Here is a 13996-nt window from a genome sequence, read left to right as displayed (position 1 = left end):
AAACTTAAACTTTAGAAGTTCTCAGCCAAAATCGTCAGTTCTCAACCATTTAAATGAGTCCCTAGACCCATCTTTAACCAAAACACAGCAGAAATCTAACTTCCCTTACCTTAGTTCGAAGATCCGAGCTTCGGGAAGGAAAATGAAGAAGGGGGAAGCTTGATCGGAGAAGATGGACAAGCTTGAACAGCAAGGGAGAAGAAGAGCTCCGTGAACTCTCCTAGGAAATCCTGAACCTACTCTTCACCACCACCTTGAGACAGCGAAAATGGAAGAATGAGGCCCAAGACTCAAGTGGGAGCAAGGAGAAAATGAGAGTTAGAGGGTAAGAGAGTTGGGGAAGAAAGGGTTCCGTACGGGGGGTCTCACAAAATCACTATAAGTTGTTATGTTAGTTAATTTTATTGAATTTATAAAATAAAATTATTATGTATCAATTTTACTCTTCTTATTTATATTAATTTTTCATTAAAAATGTAAAGATATTACTCTATATTGAAGTTTATACATCAATAATAAAATTGATAAATGACTATTGGAGGGTTTAAAAAGTGATAGAGAACATGTATTTCTCAAATGCTTTTATCCAACAAGATGCACATATTCTTGTAACATTAGGACTTTTATTAATTTAATTGTAGTTAAGATTAGTTACTTATTAGTTGTTAAACCTAAAGATTTAGGAATCTTAATGAGTTTTGTTGTTTTAGGAGTTATTTTGACTTGAAGTCAAGTTGACTAGTCCGAGGAGGATATACAAGGTTTTCATTAAAACTTAAGTTTTATAAGTTGATTTCTTTAGAAAACTTACATAGAAGTTAAATAAAAAAAGTTATGGAGTTTGAGAGAATTCCCTTTTCTTCCAAGTCTTCAAAAGATTGATAAGATCTTCCTCGAGTTCAGTGATAGGGTTGGGTAGAGATTCGAGGCTTGGGAGGTTGAGAATCAAGTGATGGTGATGGTTGCATTTGAAGTTTCCCAAAGAGTTTAGTTCTTCTTACCCTTGATTCTAGGTGATTCAGAGGTAAGAAAAGCTATAACTTGAATTCCTGATGAATTGTTGAGTTATGTATTACTTGATTTTCCCTAAATTTGTGGTTGTGTTGATGATTGAGATGGAATTCTTATGTTGTGGGTTTCACAATTTCTTAAGCATTCTAACGGGAAATTAGTGAATTGGACTCATGTAGTGGTTGCATGTTGTTTTTGTTGATAAGAATGTTGATAGTGATGTATAAACATTATTTGGTGCATTGCATGTTAGGAATCTTTTGGGTTTCAGGTGGATCGAGCCAAAATGTGATTCTATAAAATGCATAAATCATCATCGCGCCAAGCATAGTTTCATGCCACCAAACATAGGATTGGTAGCGACTAGCATGAGATAGAGTTGAGCTCTCTAACTTGGTCACATTAGACATAGGTTGAAAGACATCAGGCATGGATTCCCTTAGAACTCTTTGACTTGGTAACATTGTCCCTAGTTGGAGTGATGCTAAGCGTGATCAAGATAGTAGATCTTTGCTTAAATGATGTCAGGCACAAGTTGAGGGATGTTGGGCGTGAGTTAGACAAATGCTCTCTACCTAAATGAGATCATGCATGGGTTTAGCCACGTAAGGTGTGATTAACACAAAGGACTTTCTACCTCATGCAGGTCGGGCACAGGTAAATTAGCGTGGGTGGATTAGCGTCAAGTGTGGGTAAGCTAGAGGCTTTCTACCTTAGTGACGCCAAGCACGAGGAGAATAGTACCAGGCGTGAGTTGTTGAATGAAAAATAGTTGATTATTTAGCTAAGTGTTAAGTAGGTGATTTGTAGATTGAGTTGCTCACATTTGGTATGTTGTTGTATGATTCTAGTTCATTATATATTGATCAAGGATGATGTATGTTAATATTTAAGTTACTCAAATTTTTATGTTAATGAAAGTGGAAAGTAGAAAAGTTGTATGTTGTGTAGTGTTGAAGTAGTTGAGTTGATAATGCTTAAGGCATGTAATTAAGTTGTGTTGATTGACTTATAACTAGAGGAGAGATGTTGTTTTAAAATATGAATATCTTATTATGTAGATATGGTATTGTGGTGCCATGTGAGCCTAGTTGTTAAAAATTCTTCTTAAGAAGTTAACTATTGAAATGAAGTGTTGAGTCTCCTATAGATCCTTAGTTGATACAGTATGGGGGTCAGGTTGAGTTATATTGATTATAAGTGACCAATGTAGATTTATATGGGGATAAGGTCGAGTCATACATGTATAAAGTGACCAATATAGATTCGTATAAGGGCAAGGTTAAGTCATATGTGTATGAAGTGACCTAAGGTACAAGGTCGATGACCAAAATCCCTAACACAATATTGGAAAAAGTGCAATATTTGAAGGGTAGTCACCAAACTAATTTTGTAATAGGCTTAGTTATGCATCCTAAGATCGTGGTAGACTCACATCAAAGTTGTCCTAATCCTAACAGGAATACTAGACTTCCCTAATTTAAGTGGTGAAATCCAAGAAACTATGTTGTGTTATGGATTTTTATCTGAATTTGTTGTTGATCTAGCAAGTCCAAAAAGATTTTGTTGTTAAATTGGTTTGGTAGGATCAAGTCACTTAGACTACTCATTTCTGTTGTAAGGGATCTCTTAGTTGAATGCATGACAATGCATATAGTTGATGTGTTGTGCATATGATGAGTTGATATCTTGTATTGTCCATATGCTAAGTTGAGATGTTGATAAGTTGCTTAGTTATGTTGTAAGTTGAAATGTTGTTGTGTGGCTTATGAGTTGTGTTGATTCTACAAGTTGATATGTTGACGTTGATAATATAGTTGTACTTTACTTATGTACTTATTATGTTGTTTTCTATAAGCTCACGTTGCATGTTTTCTTGTGATTAGACTGTGATGATCATACTTGTTATGAAACTAGATAGGATTAAGTGGGAGGATGAGCCAATTTTAAGAGTCATATTGGAGGATGGTGGTGTTGCTTGAGCCACCATTGTGTAGCTAGTTTTGTAGTAATTATTTAGCCGACAACTTAGATTTATGCTTTCAGCTCTGGATTACTATATTTATATACATGTATAGTTATAATTGTACTCTCACTAAGAAATTTACTTTTTATCTCAATTGTTGGTAAAATTTCTATACTTTCACACATATGCGCACACACACACATATATATTATTGCACGTATATTTAGGTACTATTTGCATGTTAACCTTAAGTAATTAGATTTGTGTTTTTTGTTGCTATAGTTATTAAGTTGTATTTTTTGTTGTTATAGTTATTAAGTTGTAAAGTGTATGGAGTTGTCAGATTATTACCATTCTCATAATCTTTAATAGGGGCAAAAAATGAAAAACAAATTTAGTGCTTTATAGAAATTGAAAAGTGTCTTATAAGAAGGACTACAATTTCATTTTAAATTTTGCCAGATCAAAGAGAGTGCCTTACAAAAAAGTAAAATTCAAATAGAATTGAATTATGAAAAAATTAATGTTTTAGCTTAAAAATCACTTATATTTAGTAAATAAGTCAAACTTTAGACCATAGATTTGGTAAACAAGATTTTATAAATTCTAGACAATTTCAACCTATTTTCCCTCTTACTTCTAAGTTCTCAGTTGATTTTGTAGTTAATTTTTTTTTAAAAAAAATTAGTATTTTAGTAAGATGAGAGCTAATGTAAACCACTTTTATAAATGGTTAGTGCACCATGTTTAACAATCGTTAAATGTATCTAAGAGGATGAAAGTTTAGTTATGGAATAAGGAGAGAAAGAAGACTAGGAGAAGCTCATCTAAGAGCATAATGAAAAAATTGTGGGACCAACAAATCGAAGAGAATTAGCTTAATTCAATTTGATACAATCAACATGAATCCTTTGAAACTAAAAGTTAAAATATTTTGTTTACGAGGAATGGCAAATCCGATTTGAGTAGTTTTCACAACACCTTTTAAGTTATGCAACTAGGTACTGTTTATTAAAACAATTTGGATTTTGTTAAATTTTTTAATTAAAAATTTGCTGAACATTTTATTTGATGATATTAATGTTTCTTTCCTAGTTTCATAATTTTTTGTTTTTTTATTTTATCAATTATATCATTCTTCACAATATGATTGTATTGTAATGCATCAAGTCTTATAATTAATGGTGAAAAGACATTTTATTGAGGAGTTATGTTTAGGAACAAAAGAGGACCTTTTATTTTTAAAAGAATTTCTAAGATCAACTATTTATTTGAATAATTTTATATATTTGATCTATGTTGCAAAATGCATGTTGAGTTTTAGTTTCAAACTATCAATCTTTAGACCATTTTTATTTGTCATAACTTATCAATTTCAAAAGTTAATTTATAGGCTTAAATATGTTTTTAGTCCCTCAAATTTAAGACAAATTTGTTTTTGGTCCCTCAAATTTAAAATTGTTGTTTTTAGTCCCTATAGTTTTCAAAAGTCTTCTTTTAGTCCCTTAGGTCACCAATAACATATTTGAAAGTGACTAATTAAGACAGTTATGCAATATCAATTGGATTTAATGTAATATTTTCACTAATAGGGACATCAATAGGTAAATTTTATGCAATAATATTTAATAAATTTCTTAACAAAATTTAAATATAAGGACTAAAATAAGATTTTTTTGAAATTATAGGGACTAAAAACAACAATTTTAAATTTGAGGGACTAAAAACAGAATCACCCTAAATTTGATGGACTAAAAACATATTTAAGCCTAATTTATATATATAAGAACAACATTTTTTTAGAATACTACTACCATTATAAGGATTTTTTTTACAAAAATATTGTGTGGGTAAAAATGTATTATTAATCAATTTATTAAGATAATAAAATGAACTTTATAACAAAATAAAATAAATTTGTTAATTATAATATTAATCAATTTGATGAAAATTGGTTTTTAATATTTTTATTAATTTATATTTAATAAAATAAAATTGTATTATTAGTAATATACGCTCCCTCTTATTGAGTTTTCTTCTTCTTAACATCGGTGACTTTACTATTATTCAAACATAGGAATAATTTTTCTCTTATATAATTATTTTTAAAATTTTGGCCAAATTTAAAATTTTTTGTCAAAAACTTACTATTGAGATGGACAATTTACTTTTCTTTTGAGAGTGTTTGTAAGTTTTTGAAAGTCTAATCTTGAGTTAAATTGAACCATCAAATTCAATTTTTTTTTCCTTTTCTTTTTCCATTTCTAGGGTTTCAATTATTTTTTGTTCAAGTCATTCACAGTTCAAGTCACATGGTGAATGAAATTGATAAAGTTTGACTAACACCTAACTCACTTGATTTCCCCCAACTTTTCTTGTGAGTTGTGATATTTGTCCACCACCCTCTATACCTTTACCATTATTATCATCATACTTGACTTTGACACCTTTAAGGGTATTTCTTGATGATTTTTTACCATGGTCATCATCCTGATTTTGTTTTATTGTTGTTGCATTATTTGCTCCAATAAAACTAAAAAGTACATCTTCAATAACAACTAAACAAGTTTTAGAGAAAAAAAATATGTATAAATATGTCATTTACCATGTCTTCCATCATCCTTAATCACTTATCATGTGTTTGGTATAGGTCATTAGTGTGAAAAATGTAAGGGAGATGGAAGAAAAGTGTAAAAGTCCACCAACTTCTATTGTTTGATATCCAAGAGAGCAAGTTATTGGTTCTTAAAAAAAATGAAGAGAAATAATAACACTAATATGCAAAGATTAGTGTATAAGTATGCTTATTTTTAACATTTTACTAAAATATCACTACTCTCACGCACACTTAATTAATTGACATAATTTATGCCATCATGGGTTGGATAAATAGTCATGGATTCATTTTAAATTTTCATCTCACATGACATGAGTTTGACACTCTTCAAGACCTTTAAAATCTTACTTTGGTATGCATCCCTACTCATGGAGATCCTTCAATGCCAGAGGTGATCCTCTAGTGGGTCTTTGTTAATCGTCAGTTCTACAAGTAAAGTTTAGGATCAATAGTGGTACTTAATATAAGGATCATCAACATGTCATTGGCTCCATGTCCTTTAATAATGGAGTGTCATCCTCTCTTTACCATTTTATGAATAAAAAAATGCATAATCTATTATGTATATATGCATAATGAATTATGTTATTATTATTTTTTAATATTTTATGTTACCCATAATTAATTGACTTTGACCTCCATCCCATAGTTTTAAAACCCGACTTGGACTGACCAATCAAACCAATCCAAACGAGACTTAAACATGTTACTAGTTCGAGTTGGTATTCAAACTAATACATAAGTGACTAGGTAATGACATCATTTAACCAATAAAAATTGACATAAACTCGGTTTGAATTGGTATTGTGTCGATTCAGGGAAATTTTTATTTTGAATTTGGGTTATATTTTTATCACACCCCTTAGAACATTTGTGTGCTTAAAACTTGCGTATGAGGAATTGGTTACATTTTTATCACACCTCTAAGAACCTTTTTATGCTTAAATTAAACTCACATTTGAGGTTGAGGCTGAGACTGAAAGTTTGATGCATTTGCTTTGCACTTGCCAACTAATGTAAGTGAATGCAATTGTGTTAATGTTGGTGCTTTTAATTGGAATATTAGTAAAATAGTCTAAAATTAGTGCAAACAAGTCCTAAACCATGACCACTTAGATTGAGGACAAGTAACCAAGCGACTACATCAGGCATAATTTTGAATATATGTGTGAAAATAATATATATATATATATATATATATATATATATATACTATTATTAAATTATATTTTTATCAATGCTAGTTTATATAATTCAATTCAACTAATGACTCACACAAGGTCAATGAGATTATTCAACACCTTATGACCACTTTACTAACATACAATTTACTTTAATAATTTATATGATATATTTTTTAATTTAAAATTATATATTTAATTATATAATAATTTATACAGTTTAAATTGTTTATAATTTGGTTACTCTATTAATATTATATTAACTACAAGTTTTTGAAAGCTTATTTAAAGCATAGTATAAATTTTATTAAAATTTATAGGTATGAAAAATATATTACATGTATATTTTTTTAAAAATTAATAAAAAAATGGGTTATGTGATTCAATTAATGATCTACCGATTCAACTCTTGACCCATTGACATAGTACCCTCATTAGTTTGATGAGTGATACAATTTTAAAACATTACTTTGTCTCTCAAAAGTCATTTAGCACTTTGACCCTCTGTTGTAATCAATTAGTAAATCTCAAAAAAAAATTTATACAAATGCCAAAAAAATAAAACATTAAAACATTGAAATGCCACACTTTTAGTTTTATTTATTCACATGTAATACTTTTTTGTGCATTGAGAAGTAGAGTTTGGGAGGCCGTCTTCTCAATGTAATTTTTTTATTTTAAATTTTAACTTATAAAAATGGTTTTTTAATATATATATATATATATTTAAAATAGTAAAATACAAATTAAACTTAAATAAAATAAATTATATAATAGCAAATAATAAATATTAATACTTTTATTAAATTATTTAAACACAAAATATTATAAAAAAATTTTAAAAAAAATTGTAAACAATATTTAAAGGTTAATTTTTGTTTAACTTGATTAATGTGTATAAGATTATTTTGGTTTAAACAATGATTCATACTCGTAATTGTCATGTTAGTAAATACAATAGTATTGCTTTCACGTCTTAAATTAGTATAAAATGTCTTCAAAATGATGTCTAAAAATTGTAAAAAAATTAATTAATTTTTACTAAGTCATTAAATATTTTATTAGGGGCCATGATTTTTCAGTGACTCTTTTTTAAAAAAATTTATTCAAGCACAAATCATATTAAAATAGTGCAATACAAAAAATAATTAAAAAAATATCAATGTTGAAGATGGCCAATAGTTCCACAAAGTGGCAGATTTCCGTTTTGTGAAGGATTGTGACAAGGATGAGTTTTTCTTAGATATTATGTATGATTGTTTTCAACATCAACAATTTGTTGATCTTACAACACAGATTCATGGTAATTATCAACATAGGCATAAGAAGTATTTTCTTCTTGTTGAATATAAGATTCATATTGGTTTAAAAATGGAATACCATTAGAATACATACTTTGCAAATAGGTTGTAGTTGATTGTGGTGAACCAACATTTACAACAAATAGATTATTAACAATTTATTTTGTTATTGATGTGAAAGAGTATTGATAATTGTCATAATAGTGATCAAGATGTTGTTATAATGGAGGAGTTACAATAATCGAATTATATTGTTGTTCTCGACCATCATTTTGCATATTATCAGTAACAATGAGATTGAGATATGAAGTTGTATTTTGTTGTGGATATTCTCATTGTGTTGGCATTTTTGTTGGCACTTCTAACATTTGGTCAATATCAATGTTTTTTTGTAGTTTGTGGGTCTTGTAATTGTTAGGGCACAAACAAAGAATTTTATTTTGTCTATATCATGCCATATATTCATTTGTATGGGATAAATGACAATTGACAAGTTGCCCTACTACAACATTCTATTAGAGTTCCATCCATTGTTGGATCCAGTAGACATGTTCTTTTGCCTAGCTATTATAAGAATTTTCCTACATGGATGTCTCATGTTGTCCTAGTTATTTTAATCGATTTATAAGTTATGGTATATCCTGTCATAAACCAAAATGGAGTTTTACCCTGTCTACTTGTTGTCATTCAACCACTATGAAACAAATTAAAGGGTATAAGTGTTCTACATTGTTGAATTTTTAAATGCATTTTTTTGGTAATAAGCACTCATAACCTTTATAAGGCATCCGAAGGAACTATAAAATTAAGAATGAATATTAATGTCAAAATGCATGACAATTAAGAATTTACAAAAAGTACATATATCTTTGTATTTTGCATGTGATCAATTCTTGACCTATACTTGACTAGGTTACCATTTGGTGTCCCAAAATGCATTAGTCCCCGACCACTTCATCTGGTAAAACATATATGACATGAATAAATAAATAGTAGTAACTATAATAAGGTCAAAAATGTGTTTAAATTTTATATACCTAATTGCAAGAAGATATAATCCTTGTGGATGATTGACCCTTGGTGCCATGAAAGGCATGTGATTCTATACCCAAGACTGCAACAACAATGCACAACCACCCATAACTGATGCACCTAAAAGACTTCCTAGACATATTTCTATACAATGTTGCCAAACATTTTGAACCCTAACTATAATGTCTAATATTGTCAAAATCTATTAATAAATTTAGTTACGTAAGGTGAACTCTATCAGCTGACTTGTCTAACAATATAACATCCCCAATTAGGTACATTATGTAGGCTTGTAACTGAAATTAGGTTATTTCACTTAGGATTTCTTCTTTTAGAAATTTTCTCAACCACACTAGTTTGATTGTGAACCCTTTTTGCACTCCTATTGGAGGAATCAAACTTAAAAGTATTTCACACAAAACGAATAATTGTTCATTGTCCCAAAGAGGGATGTAGTTGGTATTATAGAGCACACATTCACAAAAGTGTAATGTGAGAGATTCGTTCACCACCTCATCCACATACATGTGTAGTAGAGTTGCTTTCTGTAACGTCTAGTCGTATTAATATTAATCACAGTAATATACGTATATATATAATATTTCTAGCTAGAAAACACGTGTATAGTAATAATATTATATATCATACCGTACCATAAATATTTACCATTACGTGCGTAGTTGCTTACTTTTATATATATATTACATATTATTGGAAACATTTACAATACATGCCTATTTACATAACTTAGTTTCTTTTTCTACTTCTATTATAATATTTACATGGGTGGTTGAAACAAATTTACAATTGGGTTCACATGGTTAGCGGGCGGTAAAAAGAAAGTGACTATTATGGGGCCGTCGATCACTGTAGGGACTTCTTGATTTGGAGAGAAGGTAAAACTTGACACCGCCACTCCATTAAATGTGACTGCGTTTGCTACCGCATCAACACTCCATGTAGTCCTAGAAAATACTGCAGAAATTACTGAAGGAAAAGGAGTTGGAATTGCTGGAACATCCATCTCTATTTATTTAATTATTTTTATGATTATATTACACAAAAAACATAAGGAGTGAGAACAGTTTTCAAATAAATATTTATAATCACATAACATGCGTAGCAATAATTAATACTAAAAAAAATATATTAATGATGATTAACATTAAAATTTGAATTATACTTGTAGTGACTAGTCAGGATAAATGAGCATTATCATAATATCAACCAATAAAAGGATATTTCACCTTAACCAACAATAGGATATTTCACCTTCATTTCTTACTCATTTAAATCCTCAAGGTCAAACTTCCAGCTACAAATAATTCAAATTTTATCTTCTATGGCCATAGAATAATATTTATCTTTAAAACGAGTCAAAGACAATTTAACAAAATTATATTATAATCAATCATAAAAATAATCACGCTAAATAAATATGAGAATTTATCATTATTTAAGCTTTAATTAAATAACATATACGTAAATAAAATATATTAAGAGCACCAATTAATTAAATGACAATGATAATCATTATAAAATAATTAAACAATATAAAATATGAATATATTAATAATTATTATGGATAACAATAATCATAGGTTAAGCAAATAAATGAGGTTAGGGACACCTCACTAGATAAATACACATGGAAAATAACATAAATAAATAAACATAGTAGTAAATAAAATTTTAAAGAGATAAAGTTATCCTCCCCTTATGCGCTATTTATAGACGCTTGTATGCATACTGATTTACTTTGGGAGAGTTATATTTATCCTTTCATAATTTTAATTATTTATATAAAAATATATAAGGCCATGGTAGGATTTGAACTCATGCCCAGTACATGTAGTTCTTAGGCACAACTAGTCAAACCACTAAACCATTTTATTTTATATATTTATAACATCATGCAAATTTATAATAAGTTGTTTTTCGTAGGTAATATTTATAATATAATTAGATAGCGCACACACACACACACACACATATATATATATTTAGTTTATTGAACATAAGATTTTATAAAATAAAACACTAGTATTTTTTATATATTTTAATTATACTAACTAAAATTTAAGAATTTGATTTAAAATAATAATAAAATTATAAATATTAGGTGATTCTATTTTATTAATTAAATCATAATAATTATATAATTAGGAATAAATATTTTATAATTTTATTTCATTAAAAATGTTGTAATAAAATTTTGATATATATATATATATAGTGAAAATATTATACTTATTCTCTATTATATATATATATATATATATATATATATATATATATATTATCATAACTAAAAATTTCAATTACTATTTTAAGAAGAATACACTTAATAATAATATTGAGAATATTGTTATCTAAAAAAAATTAGGATATAACAATTCTCCCCTACTTACAGAAATTTCGTCCTCGAAATTTTTTTTATTGCATAAAACAAATAAGGATAATTTTTCCTAATTTCCTCTTCCAGTTCCCATGTAGCGTCTCCTGTGTTTTCATTCCAAATGACCTTTACCAGTGAAATCTGTTTGCCTCTCAACTGCTTGATCCTCCTGTCTGTGATTTGTACAGGCATTGTTTCAAATGTAAGGTTATCCTTTAATTGTACTGTATCAGGCATTATTACATGAGATGGATCAGAAATATATTTTCTTAATTGAGACACATGAAAAACATTGTAAAGATTAGAAAGAAAAGTTGTTAGAGAAATTTGGTAAGCAACAGGACCTATTTTTCTAAGGATTTGATAAGGACCAATAAATCGAGGTGTGAGTTTCTTTGATTTCATTACCCTACCAATACCAGTTGTTGGTGTAACTCTCAAAAATACATGATCACCTTCCTGAAATTCAAGAGGTCGTCTTCTTTTATCAGCATAACTTTTCTGTCTACTTTGAGTCGTTCTCAATTTTTCCTGAATCATTTTGATTTTATCCATGGTTTGTTGTACCAATTCAGGGCCCAAGATTAAATTTTCTCCTGACTCAAACCAACACAAACGAGTTCTGCACCTTCTCCCATATAGAGCTTCATAAGGTGTCATACCTATGCTAGAATGAAAACTGTTGTTATAAGTGAATTCAATCAGAGGTAGATATTGATCCCAACTACCAGAATCCTCTAGCACACAAGCTCTCAATAAATCTTCTAAGGATTGAATGGTCCTTTCTGATTGTCCGTCTGTTTGACGATGATATGCAGAGCTAAGGCGAAGCTTAGTTCCTAATGCTTGATGTAAACTTCCCCAAAATTTAGAAGTGAATCTAGGATCTCTATCATATATTATGCTAGATGGTACACCATGCAGCCGTACAATCTCCCTTATGTACATTTCAGTCAATTTTTCTAGTGAATACCTAATGTTAATGGGTAAGAAGTGAGCAAATTTTCTCAGCCTATCCACGATAACCCATATGGAATCAAACTTATGAATTGGTCGTGGTAAACCAACTACAAAATCCATTGCTATGCTGTCCCATTTCCATTCAGGTATATCTAAGGGTTGTAACATTCCTGCTGGCTTCTAGTGTTCTATCTTGGCCTTCTGACAAATCAAACATGTAGCCACATATTGTGCTATTTCCTTTTTCATTTTTGGCCACCAAAACATTCTCTTGAGATCCTGATACATTTTTGTTGCCCCAGGGTGTATACTCAACTTGCTCTTATGTGCCTCACCTAAAATTATTTTCTTAATTTCAGAATCATTAGGCACACATATCCTATCATTAAATCTCAAAACTCCTCTTTGATCTATACTAAACTTTTCACTATCCTTTTGACCCAACAATCTCTTTTTCTTCTGAATGAATTTATCAACTAACTGAGCCTCACCAATTTGTCCATGTAAGTCACTAGTAATCTGAAGTGCATACAATTGTATTCTATCCTGACTTACTATAGTTGATAAACTCATATCTCTAAATTTTTCTATCAAATTCATCTCATGAATCATTAATAAAGAGATATGTAAAGATTTTCGACTCAGTGCATCAGCCACAATATTGGCTTTCCCTGGATGGTAATGTAATTCAAAATCATAATCTTTCAAAAATTTCATCCATCTTCTTTGTCTCATATTCAATTCCTTTTGATCAAACAAATATTTTAAACTCTTATGATCACTAAAAACATCAAACTTACCACCATACACATAATGTCTCCATATTTTGAGTGCAAAAACAATGGCAGCTAGTTCTAGATCGTGGGTTGGGTAATTCTTTTCATGAGCTCTCAGTTGTCTGGAAGCATATGCTACTACCCTTCTATCTTGCATAAGAACACACCCTAATCCCATTTTGGAGGCATCACAAAATATGACAAATTGTCCATTAGGATTGGGTAAGGCTAAGACTGGTGCAGTGGTTAATCTTTTCTTAAGTTCTTGAAAACTATTCTCACATTTTTCTGTCTACTCAAAAGGTTGTCCTTTCTTAGTGAGTTGATTTAAAGACATGGCTATTTTAGAAAATCCCTCAATGAATCTCCTATAATATCCTGCCAAACCCAAAAAACTACGAATTTCTGTCACTGTCTTTGGAGGTTCCTATAGTAGAACTGCTTCTACTTTAGACAAATCCACAGACACTCCGTCTTTGGAGATCACATGTCCTAAAAACTTAACCTCCTCTAACCAAAATTCACACTTAGAAAGTTTGGCATACAATTGTTTATCTTTTAGGACTTGAAGAACAGTTTGAAGGTGTTCTTCATGCTCTTCATGAGTTTGAGAATATATGAGGATATCGTCTATAAAGACCACCACAAAATGGTCTAAATACGAACGAAAAATCTTATTCATATAATCCATGAACACTGCAGGTGCATTGGTTACTCCAAAAGACATCACTTGATATTCATAATGACTATACCT

This window comes from Cajanus cajan, chromosome 5, assembly GCF_000230855.2.
Source record: "Cajanus cajan strain Asha chromosome 5, NIPB_CcT2T_4, whole genome shotgun sequence".
Taxonomy (NCBI): Eukaryota; Viridiplantae; Streptophyta; class Magnoliopsida; order Fabales; family Fabaceae; genus Cajanus; species Cajanus cajan.
This window is presented reverse-complemented; position numbering follows the sequence as displayed.